Source organism: Rousettus aegyptiacus, unplaced genomic scaffold (assembly GCF_014176215.1).
Source record: "Rousettus aegyptiacus isolate mRouAeg1 unplaced genomic scaffold, mRouAeg1.p scaffold_m13_p_4, whole genome shotgun sequence".
Lineage (NCBI taxonomy): Eukaryota > Metazoa > Chordata > Mammalia > Chiroptera > Pteropodidae > Rousettus > Rousettus aegyptiacus.
This window is the reverse complement of record NW_023416307.1, coordinates 98,451,959-98,464,646: the sequence shown is the minus strand read 5'-3', so window position 1 is coordinate 98,464,646 and position 12,688 is coordinate 98,451,959. Positions and strand designations below refer to the sequence as shown.

At 38.7% G+C, this 12,688-nt stretch overlaps 1 long non-coding RNA gene and 1 pseudogene across 1 annotated transcript in view; one reads left to right on the top strand and one right to left on the bottom strand.

The window, feature by feature from the left end:
* LOC107513416 overlaps positions 1-12,688 on the top strand; it is a 46,387-nt gene that overhangs the window by 14,305 nt on the left and 19,394 nt on the right. Inside the window, exons 2-3 of the long non-coding RNA XR_001597535.2 lie at positions 583-727; positions 4,872-4,974. This is a non-coding gene — a long non-coding RNA (uncharacterized LOC107513416). The remainder of the gene's footprint in view (positions 1-582; positions 728-4,871; positions 4,975-12,688) is intronic.
* Positions 6,025-6,142, bottom strand: LOC118602184 (annotated as a pseudogene).

The following is a 12,688-nucleotide window of genomic DNA, read 5'->3' as shown; positions in this document are numbered from 1 at the left end:
ATTAGCTTTCTGATCTGTATAAATCTGTCCCTCATGTTTTTTTCCCCTTCAAGTTCTATTCTTTCCTATCTCTAGTGGATGTAGTCAAAAAAATACATTCTTTCCTTTCCTTTTGTCTTCTTTCCTTGAGGGAACATCCCTGTGTTTAGGGACCACCTAACATTGTTCGAAAAGGGTATGTTCTGGATCTAAAAAAGGGTGCCTGATGCGATGTGGCAAAGTGCACAATTGTGACTCCAACCCTGAGTGGAGGTGGTGTTAGGGGAGGCCAGGAGTGAACTTGGTTACTGGCATTTTTTGTGGTTGACTAGAACCTGATGAAGTTACAGATAGAAGCTGATGCTCTGGGAAACTATGGACAAGCCAGCCCTGCCAGGATTCATACAAGTCAAATATTGTGGGGCCGACTGTGTTTGTCCAGCCATGGAGAACACTCTAAGACATCTCACCCATTAGGCACCAGGAAGAAACAGTCAATAATCTTCTCTGTCAGTTAAAAAATGAGAGGGGTGGGTGGGACGCGAGGAGAGGGGCACGAGAGAGAATTAGAAACAGCATTTCTTTTCTTACCCATGTTATAAGACCTCCAGGTTGAATTCACAATAATGATGGAGAAGAGAAAGTTCAAATGGATATGTCTCACATATGGCTTTAAAATGGAGCTTGAGCATGTGAAAACAGCATATTGGCTGCAGCTCTGAGGTGATGGGAACGCGGAGGCTGTGGGGTAAGAAATAAGCTTGTGCTGAGAAACCATCTGGGAAAACTTTTAGATTAATTTGAATTGAACCAAGCTGAGACCTTAAGCATTTCTTTCCAGTGAGATCTAAGCTAAACGATGACATGAACTGATGTTCAGTTGTGTAGATGCCCATGTGTCCTCGCCTAATAGCTGTCACGGTAAGTCCACACTGCCCCTGAAAGCTAGATAATTAACTGACATTTGCTTTGAAGTCTTTGGAAAGCTGCTTCCTACTGTGGTACATTTACAATATCTACAACTGCTCGTCAAGTGTTCAGTGCCTCAGCTGCATAGGTCCCACTAACTCCTTTAGATGTTCAGGTTTCTTAAAGGTATTCAAATCCCCAGAACTTTCCCAGAGCATCAAGACAGGTGTTTAAAAAAAAAAGACAATTTTCTAATCATTAGATTATTAAACAAGTTTACCAAAAACATGACTATAAGTCATAGATATTTGTAGCTTTTTTTTTTTAGAAAAAAAGTTATTTTGGGAAAGCTGTTTTTGAGGGATCAAATTTGGGAGGAATGGATGTAGAATTGTTAAGTCAATAGAATTTTCCAGATAGTAGCATCACACTAAAAAACATGAATAAAAATATGTTAGTTAATTTTTTTAAAAAGCATAATAAGTGAGTCAATTTTGATTTTCTTTACCTTAGAATTTTCAAAATATGCCTCAGGAAAAATATATATTCATAAAAAGATTCAAACTTAAGGTTCAGAACGAACATGAGTTTAATAGTGTATATATGTGTTGAAGGTAATGGAATATAATACAACTGCATGAAAATTTGATTTATTTGTGTTTCATATATAGCTTTTTGTGTCAATGTGACTGTTGGATCTCTGTAAAGGACTTTGGTTTCTAGATCCTAATCATTCAAGCCAAAGTGAATGTAGTTTTACTTTGAGACTGCTGTAAAAAGAAAATAATTAACATGATTTAAAATTTTTTTAAATTTATTTTATTTTTCAATTATAGTTGACATTCAATATTATATTAGTCTCAGGTATACAGCATAGTGGTTAGACATTTATATAACTTACAAAGCGATCCCCCAGTAAGTCTTGTTCCCACTTGAAACCATAGTTATTACAGTATTATTGACTATATTACTTAAGCTGTACTTTACATCCCTGTTACTATTTTGTAACTACCAATTTGTATTTCTTAATCCTTTCACTTTTTTTACCCAGTCCCCCAATCCCTCTCCCATCTGGCAACCATTAGTTTGTTCTCTTAACATGATATCTTTAAAGATAATGTTTCATAGCATAATTTTGAAATGGATTACTAAGACTGTTTGTGAAATTATGTTAGTTAATTCTATATACATTTCATTATAGTAAGAAAAATGCCAGTGTTTTCATGCTGAGATTATTTGGTAGGGTTAGCAAAGGGTAATTACCAGTTTGGGTTTATCTTTGTAGTAAAAATCAAATGTAGACTTCATTGAGACAGAAATTCAGGGCTTAACCTGTACTATGGAAATCATCTACACTTAGTGAAGTTTCATAGTTATTTTTCTTTTAAATTTAAGTTGTTTTGCCTTTAGGGAGTTGAAGGAAAGGCACTGTAAGTGTTTTTGTGGCTAAAGTTAAAATTGTTTCATTAAATGATAATGGACTTAATAGTCCAGTTAAAAAGAGCCAATATATTAGCCTGTATTCAGCATTTAATGCTGACATGGCTTATGTCCAGGATTTGCATTTAGGGCCATAGAGCTGAACATCATACATACGCATAGGTTAGGATTGAGTTTTGTTCTCTTGCTAAAAGGAAATAACCATTCTGTCTGTAAATGACCGTGATTTTTAACAAAGTAGCTATTTTAGATGCAACCAATTTATTTCTTTTTGTCCAAAGAAATATTCAGATATTTATTTGTACATTAGGAACACAACATGGCTCACTAGACTCAACAACAGACTAGAACTTAAGTTATATAAAATTCCATCATGTGCCCTTTCTTTAGCACTTTTACTATAAAATGAGCTAATGATACAATTGGGAGAAATTACTGATTTTAAGTCTTCATGCAAGAAATTTTTTGATGATTGTTTTTTTGATTTTTTTTTTTTTTTTTTTTTTTTTGCTTTTAATGATATGTTTTGAAAAACGCTTTTTTTCTTGGCTGATGAAAGAGATTTAAAATTGTGCCATTTCCTCCAGATTAGATTAGAATACACACACACACACACACACATCCATACATACATCCATACATATGTGTGTGTGTGTGTGTGTGTGTGTGTGTGTGTATCAGTTTTGAGCACTTAAAAATACATTTTGTAGAGCAAGCAGGGAAAATAGGCTCAGCTTAGCCCAAAATTCTATGTGACATCCCTCATTTGTGTCTTCAGCAATCACCAAATCATGTGGCTTTGGATACGTCTTTGTCACTCTTTTGAAATCGATCAACACTCATTTTAATATAATCTTTAAACATTTGGAAATAGAAACACTTCATGTCTTCCCAGCACATGTAGTCGTGAACCATATGGATTCTATGCAGGCTGAGAACGTGATAATAAACAGAAGTCTCTGTGTCCCCCTTCTACTTTATAATATGAGAAATTCAACAATAAGATCACAAGATGGGAGAAAGGAAAACTCAGAGAACTTTCATTCATTGAACAAGTTTTTTTTTGAGCACCAACTATTTTCCTACCAAAAGAAGTTTAAAATCTGCACAACAATCTATAACTATCTTTAGCTGCAACAATTCTAGTATTAGAGATATGTACTTGTCCATAAGAATTCATAAAAAACAACATATGCAAAATGATAACAAGTGGCTGGACCAGACATGAAGAGTTTGAGACTAATCAATGTGACCTTGAGGAAACATCTGAGTTCTCTCAGCCTCAGTATCTTTGGCAAATGAGGGATGGATTGGTAATGTGAGAGGCTCCTTCTCACCATACAATTCTGAGGATCACAACAGAAAACACTGTTGATAGTTATCCCAGTACAAGAGAAAACACTGATACCCTTTGTCCTCTCAGTGGTGTGAAGTTTTCTAAAATTCTCACTTTTGGCTGTTTCGAAAATATGTTATATCATTCTGTAATGTTCTAGTGCTCTGAAGGCTTCTAGGCACTTGATGAACACAAGGCATATTTGTTAAAAGATCACATTTCTTTAGAATATAAAACACAACCAATGGATAAGTTTTAAGCTCCAGTTTCCACTTTGAATATCTTCTATAGGCAAATGGGGGATACAGCTATTAGAAAGAACATAAGATATCATTAAAAATTAGCCAAGGCAAGTTACCTTAGGAAATTATGATAAAGCAGTTGCCTTCATGACCTGAGAATAGTTGGTTCCTCGAGTTTTTACATTTTAACTTGATAATTTTATCAATATCTAGTCAGTTGTGGGACACAAGAGAACAAAATGATAGTGATAGCTAACTTATTCCTTATCATTGCTAGGTACTTTTCTAAGCTTTATATATATATACACACACACACACATATACATGCATACATACATATATATACACATACATACATATGTATATATATACATACATACATATTAACTCATTGAAATTTTATAGCAATCCGCAGGTGGGTTCTGTTATTATTATTTCATGGATGAGGTGATCAAGCCACAAGAAGGGTAAATGACTTGCCTAATATCACTTAAACTGTACATGGCAGAGCTGGGATTTTAACCTATGTGGTCTGTTTTTAAAGCTCATGGTTATGTCCACAATAACAGAGCTACCTCCCAACATGAGTATCGATTTGCCTAATTTATAGTGACACACACCAATAGCTAGTAACCAAGAGTTTCCACCTAGAATTTAAGCTAAGTACTGCTGAGCTGGAGGCAGGCCCAACATCTTTTAGGTGCAGTGGGCCAGGGCCTAAGGCCCATGATACTCTTAGGGGCCCAAGAAAATGTTTTAATTTCTTTTAAAATCAGAAGAAATATATGAATATAATACTTGCCTTTATATTGGCTTAGTCATAATTTATATTTTACATATTTTAAAATGTGCCCAGGGACACCATAATGCAGGCCCGATTGGAGGGCAGAGCAGGTAGGTATGGACAAAGCTGCTGCTCAGAGGCCCTTCCGGAGTCTTCTTGTGTGTTCCACTCCTTTCTGCAGGTTGGTGCCCAACCGCTACACGGCCTGTCTTAGGCAAGGCTGCTCAACTCAGCCAGACCTTTGACTGAAGCTGACTCCTTCCCCTTCCTATCTTTGTCACCAGGTGGGTGCTGGCTCTCCTCATTTCTCTCATGTACTGTACTGAGAGGCAAGCTTGCTATCATGTTTCATTGTTGGTCTGCAGGTGGGTTTGTTCTGTTCTGTACAGTTTTTAACAAATCAGAGTTAGTTGCCAACATTAAAAAAAATTGGGAGATTTCACATAAATAAAAATGGATTTGGGCTTCTCTTGAAAAAGCAGAAGTCTTAGTAGCATTGGGCCCATGCTGTATGGTTCCATTCGGCTGGAGCTGAGTGGAGCTATTTGCTTTAGTCTCCTCCTCGCCCTTTCTGGCCCTGTAGACCCTGGAATTTCAACCTTTGTACTAAAGTATATATGAAAGCTTAAAGTATTATCTTTCCTCAAAATTTTTGCAGGTTCACAGAGAAGGAAGAAAGCTGTAGAGATTATACAGTAATAATGGAATTTCAGGCTTTAGCCAGTGGGAAGACCTGGAGGGTATCAGGGTTTCTACAGATCATGTCAAATAAGGCCTTTGCATACTTTCACTCTGAGCAAGGCTTGTCCTGAGCCTTCCCATGAATTGTGTAACCAGGGCAGACTGGCTTTCCAGGGATAAAGGTAAGTGGAAAGTGAGGCAGGAAGGTCAGCTAGAAGATGATGATTTGCACCCAACTCCACTCCCCACTTCCCTTCAAGTGCTTTATCCTGCTGAAACCGGATAAAATATGAATTGAAATAGAATTCCTGCATCTCTTGTTCTTAATATTATTATTATTGTTAATTATCATTATTTCGAAAGATAAGACTTCAGAGAAGCTGGCAGGTGCTCGCTTCAAGGAATGCACATAAAACATTGTCCAGATAGTTTAGTTCCACTGGGCAACTCTATGCGAGGCCATCAGGCACCCAAAGGTGAAAAGAATTTTTGCTGTAGCTTCTTGTTGAAAACCTTCCTATTTAAGAATGAGATTTTAAATTCTCTCCATAACAATTCAGGCTTTATAAACCTTGCCTGCATTTTTATTGGCACCAATGTGAGCTTTCTGTGTGGACAAAATATTGCTGTTGCTCAGCCTTTTTTTTTTTTAATGCCTACATCACCTGGTATTCCTAGGTGTCTCCCATCAAAGTGCTAACCAGGACCAACCCTGTTTAGCTTTCAAGATCAGATGAGATCGGGCACGTTCAGGGTGGCATGGCTGTAGTACTGCTCAGCTTTTGACATTGGTTCTGAAGACAGAAGAAATGGGCCTTCTCGTTCTCACTTTCATAAGGCTCTTCTGATGTATTAGCATTAGTGATTAGAGGCCCACATAGATGTGCACAGTTCTCACATTTGGTTCTACCACACTGACAACGTTTCTCTAGAGGGTTTGTAGTTACATACACTCAGTGCTTAACATAATGTGAGATATCTGATTACTTAGATTGCTAGTTACTGAATATAGGAGGTGAACAAAATAAGATTTTTGTGACTATGCTGCTGAGCTTATCGTCCCTCCTATTAAGAGGGAGATGACCAGCCTAAAGAGACTTTTTTTTTTTTACCTGCAGAAAAAAGAGGGCTTCAGAGATACAATGTGATCATTTTATTTCATTTTTTTCTTACCTAATTCAGTGTCCAATAATGTAGAAACCTTTTTGTTAATATTTATTCACATTTTATGAATTATGGCTTCTACATATATGGCACTTGCATGACAAACATGATGTAGAAGACATGGTTCTTGCCCTCAGTGAATGCAGTCTAGTTGGTGAGACAGGACTTAAGAAAGAACGATGGGCCTTCTATACTGCTATATATGAAGCACTAAATTGGATGGAGATATAAATGACTTAGTGTACCAGCTCTTCAAAAGAGGAGGCAGTCAGGTTTGGGCCAGGCCACCTAGTAGGCTAACGTGGGTCTTAGGCTAGGTTTCAAGGGTCGAAACTGAGAACAGAGTATGGAATGATGGGTGGAGGTTACTGGAGTTGAGAAGGTGGGAACAGAGTGATGGAATTTAGGCCAGATTGAGTCAGAGATGGGGGAGGTGCAGGCTAAGGAGCTTCTGCTTCATTCTACACGTACTGTTAAGCTGCTAAGCCATTTTTATGCAAGGGAGGAAAAGACATGATGAAAACAATGCTCTAGGAAGATTAATGTAGAAGCTTAGTGTAAAGAGATTAGAGCAATAGAAGCTGCAAGAGGCTGAGAAGCCCATCAAGAGACTTTTGAGTAATCCAGGTATAAAGTGAGTGCAGACTGAATTCAGGTGAGAGAGGAACAGGGAAGGTGATTTTAGAGAATAATTCTTCAGAAAAGATAACGATATAGCTGGATTAAGGAAAGGGTGGGAGGAGTAAAAGAAGCTATAATTTAACTGCAGTTTCCAACCTGGAAGGGAGTAAGAGCTGAAGACGGTGCCTTTCCTCTCATCCATCTTGCTCATTCCGCTCCTGCCACACAGATAGCCTTGTTGTTACCTGAATGAGGCAAACACATCCCTTTACACTTGCCAGTTCCTGCATCCTGAACATTCTTCCCCCATTTATCTACCTGGCTTGCTTCTTCACCTTCAGTCCCTACCTGTCGCTCTTCACTTATTTATGTTACCCTTGTAAACAATACACTAAGTATGAAAATATTGCTTTCCCTGAAAATTCTTGCAGGTGCAGATAGACGGAGGGATTAAGCATTAGGGATTGTTAAAATGTACCCTCATCAAATTGGCCTTCCCTGATGACTCTGTCCCTCTCCCCTTTCCCTGCTTGATTTTTCTTCATAGCATGTTTCCTCAACTGACATTTATTATGTGTTTAGTCATTTGTTTGGATATTTTATTTTTTCTTTCTTACTAGAATGTAAGGGTATATAGATAGAGGCTGTCTCATTTTTATCTCAGCACCTAATACAGTGCCTGGCACATAGTAGGTTCTCAATAAATACATTTTAATTATATGAATGAAATAGGGAAGTTTAAAAAGGAGCTAATTTGGGGAGAGAAGAAGGAGGAGGTTTGTGAGCTAGCTTTAAACATGGATCACAGAAGAGATAACGCTTTGTATAGTGATTGGCAGGATTTCAAGGTCAGGGTGCAGCTCAGCACCTTCATAGGTTTATCTTCTTTATAAGCATCCTAGCAGTCTTGTCAGCACCAAGCTGATTGAGAAGGGAGGGTTCGATGGTAAGACAGCCAGTTGGAAGAATACACTAAAGGCAGACACGAGAATGAAACAGCAGACACCAACTTTATTGCGAGCAGGAGCGCAGTTCTACTGGGAAGTGCAGTTCTGTTGGGGGAAGTGCAGTACTGCGCGTACTTCTGCTTCCCTTCCCTCCACACGTAGCAGAGTACAACAGTGGCATTCAGCCACACATGCATGATACAATAAGCTGAAGTATGTTTACATTTTTTAGGTACAGGCTCCCTACTACACGAATGTAATATTCTAATTCTGGGGTCCTGTTCCTAGCCACAGGCCTGGATCACAGCCAGAACTGGGACCAGCCAGACCTTGGACCAGCCAGACCTTGGATTCAGCTGGGCCTGGCACCCACAAGCCTTGTCTAGGATTGCACCCTTTTATGGATGGCTGTCTCAGCGTTGTCCACCTTATTTTAGGAGTCCATTTTACCCCATAGGACTTGCCTTTTCCCTGAGAGGCAGGAGGGGAAAACAGCCTTTGAACAGGAGGATGTAACTGGAAGCTGTGGAGTCTCTGAGAGGACAACCCAGGAACCACATTTTCTCCCTTAGCTGTCCCTCAAATAAACATCTCGAAACTCCACATCTATTTATTGGGATGATCTCCTACAAACTTCTTGAAATATATTTGATGTCGCCTCTAATAGTCCAGATGAGACCCCAGAACAAAAACAAGGCACACCTGTAACTCATTTGTTCCCCTGTCTGAATGACTTCAATTCCCACTTTTGCCAGGAGCATATTAGGATCACCTGCCAAAATGACTTATGATTTAATGAAGTATCACACACATTTATTTGATTCTCCAAAATAATCCCTTTAAGAAAACACATTTCTCCTGTTCAAACGCAGTTTAGTCTTTTCTTGATATGAACCACTTTCTAACATTACTACTGACTGTATTGAAATGAATGAATACATTATAAAACACTTTATCTTTATTGCTGCCTGAAGTGATCCATAGAGAGTATAATTGCCAGCTGTGTATCCTAGGCACATAATTCTATTACTGGGCTCTTATGGAGCCATCAGTCCCATGGATAGTCTTCTGCTTGACAAACCAAGCATCAAATTCCAAACATGCCTTAATGGCAAGTGCCATCTTCAGGTCAGGTCCCCCCACTCTGAATGCAGCAGATATTACCAGAAGCCTGGGATTCCCAGGCTGTTCTTAGAGTCTGCTCAAAAAGTTCATCATGCCCCTGATAACCTGAGATCATAGCTTCTGATCAAAGGGTCTCTCCACGATGACATTGACCTACGTTTCCTGGGACAGGGGCCAGCCACCATTCAGAAGTAGGGGATAGTGAGGAGCTTAATACTATTCTGGCTCTAGTGTGTGGGCTAGGGGTGATCCAGTTTCCCCAGATATCTTTAAATGTATAATTTATCAACTAGAGATTCGTTAGGTGGGGGTGGGAAGGGAGGTTTAAAAAACTGTCCTGCTAGCATGCAAATTACTTTGGATTCACAATTGGCTATGAATTCCTGTGGAGTCCTAGGGTTTTAGAGGTGACCTTGTCCAGATTTCTTATTTCATAGATGAGGGTTGATAACTCTCACTTACTAAGGCCTTATAAGTATCCAGCACAGTTAAGAGCTTTTCATTTGTTCTCTCCGTTGACTGATGAGAAAACCAATATCTTTGTTCTAGCACAAAGAGACTATCTCAGTCCTGATGGAAAAGAGTTTTGATTAAAGGGGAGAAAGTGGACAGAGGAGTAACTTTTGGGCAGGTAGTGGGAGTGGTAGTGGGAGGGTGATACGAAGAGGGAGGTTGAGCAGAATACACTGAACACACTCTGTGCCGCTGGAAACACAATCTCTGAGTCAATTCTTGATCTGTCTTTGCCACAATATTTCGAGTTGCTGGAGTCTGCTTTCAAGTTAAGTTTGGTTGATCGCAATAGAGAGACATGTGTTTGAGAAGGCTTCAAGGTGGGAAAATGTTGTTATTTTAATGGCAATAATAGTTACCATTCATCAAAAGCTTAATATGTGCTAAAGCGGCTATTTGTATGATGTGTCATATAAATTTATTTTTAAAAAGCTTTGGAGGTTGATACTTTTATCTTTATTTTAGAGATGACATTTCTTGGCCAAGTTCTTACAGCAAATGGCAGATCTGGGTTGAACCTAGGTGTGTCTGGCTCCACATTTATGTGACAGACTCCCAAATAAGTAATTTAATCTCTACTCATAAAAACTGGATTTAATGTCCTCATACCTCCATTTTTATGCTGTTCAAGCCAGTTCAGAGCATAACAGCACTGAGCATAACAACACTAGAAGAAACAATAACAAGATAAACTTCCCCTTTAGCTATTTTCAAAGTTGTGGTCTCAAGTAAACCTTTACTTTTCAGTCTTTCTAATTCCTGGGATACTTATACCTGATTCTAGATTCTATTAACAATTTATGGCCTATAATTAAAGGGGATGCCCCCCTTATCAAACCCTTTAGATATAGTGTTGTCGCATGCAGCAAAGCACTTTTTTAAATTTAACGTTGACAATCATTTTTGTTCTTATTACCTAATAACTAATCATATTACACTATGATACTGAGGGCCTTTAAAAGGCCGGCAAGAAGAAAAATATTTTTGATACTATTAGGGTAAAGAAATAAATTTTGAGAAATTAAAAGGGGAGGAAAGGTTGTCTGTTTATATGTAGTATCTATTATATCTTCCTTACCCCTCCTCGGTTACTAGAGAAAACCTACCTTTGTTGATATGTAAGTGGAAAGTATGTGATGGGGAAAATGTGGCTGTTTATAGCCCTCCTGTAGCTTTGAACATGTTACCAAAGTCATTAGGCTTTCAGTTGCTTCCTGCATGAAATTGATCTCATAGGTAAATACAGAAATAGTACGTTCTACATTGAGCAACATTATATCACTATCTTCTTATACAGATGAAAGTCTTTCTTTTACCTTATGGCTCATTCTTTCATTATTAACAGTCTTGGTAAGAGGGCTTTCTTTAGAATCACAGAATGTTACAGCCAGAAGGGAGATAATGAATGAAAAAAGAACTTTTCTACTGTAAAGGTCCATTCAAATACAAAAGTTCTTACAAATACCTGTGTTAGAAAAAGAAACATCCAAATCCCCATGCTGCATTTGGAGTCTGTTTTCTGTTTGTTCTGTTCTCAGTAGGGAGAACAGCTCATTACTGTCCTAGGCACAAGCCTTTTATATACTTGAAAACCATTGCTAGCTAACCCTGTAACCCTCTTGCCTCGAAACGGAATTACCTTGGTTCTTTTAACCTCTCCTGATCTTTATTTCTCAGACCTCTAATCACTTCTGTGGTTTTCTTCTGAACTGACTTCGTTCTTCTCTTGCCCCCATTAATTGCAGACCTCAGAACTGGACCCTGCACTCAGGGAGGGTCTGCCCAGGTTCCCGTGGCTAGGCAGGAGAGATGGGAATGTAGAGGCGGGCAGTGACAGCATCAACTTGTTAGTGGATGAATGAGATAGGATATAGGGAAGGAACAGGCCGTCTTTGTATAATAGTTAGAAATCTGGCTTTTCCCCACCATCTCATTTTAATTTCAGAATTTCTCAAACAATGGCACATATGTGAGTGAGCCATTTGCTCACAAAGAGTTTAACAGGGGTTTACCATGGGCTTAGTACTTCTACTAGAATTCAGAAAACTGCCAGTTCTTGGTCCCTAGACAGAATCCTACCTGTGGGTAGGGGTTATTTTGCTCACATAGTTAAAAGACATTTTAATTAGTTCTCCTGACCTTTAAAAATTAAGAGATTTCACCTCTGAATTATTCAGATTTCCAGTTTTTTTTTTTTTCTTTTCAAATTCTGAAGGTTGGAGGGAATATTAGGTTTGCACATTAGGACTGGGGCAATTTGTTGGAACTAAGTAGTAACCCTCTTATATGGATGGGGAACTGCCCTCTGGTTCTCCTGCATCTCACCTTGCCCATTGCTGTGTTCCTCTAAATTTGTATGTTGAAGCCCTAACCCCCCAAGGTGACTGTATTTGGAGATAAGGCCTTTAAGGAAGTAATTAAGGTTAAATAATGAGGTCATAAGAGTAGGATTCTAGTCCCATACGACTAGTGTCCTTATAAGAAGAGGAAGAGATACCAGAAAGCTCTCTCTGTCCATGAGGACACAAGGTGAAGGCAGTCATCTGCAAGCCAGGAAGAGAGGCATTACCAGGAACCTGTCCTGATGGCACCTTGTGATCATGGACTTCTAACCTCAGAATTGTGAGAAAGTTAAGTTTTTGTTGTTTGATCCCCTTAGTCTGTGGTATTTTGTTACGACAGCCTGAGCAGACTAATATACCCAGATACCTTTCTTTGTGCCTAGCTTCAGCGGGCAGTTGAATTTGAGACCCCTGCTCTACGTGCTTGGGAGTTAAAAGAATCACTGTCCAGTTCCTATACTTTGTCTGCTGATAGAAAAAATTAAATGTAGAAGTAATTTATAACAGAAGATGCCATATAGGAGCTGTACAAACTGATATCAAAGGACCAAAGAGTTGTCGATGGCTGGGATAGGAGGGAGAATAAAGAAGTCTTCACTATGTGG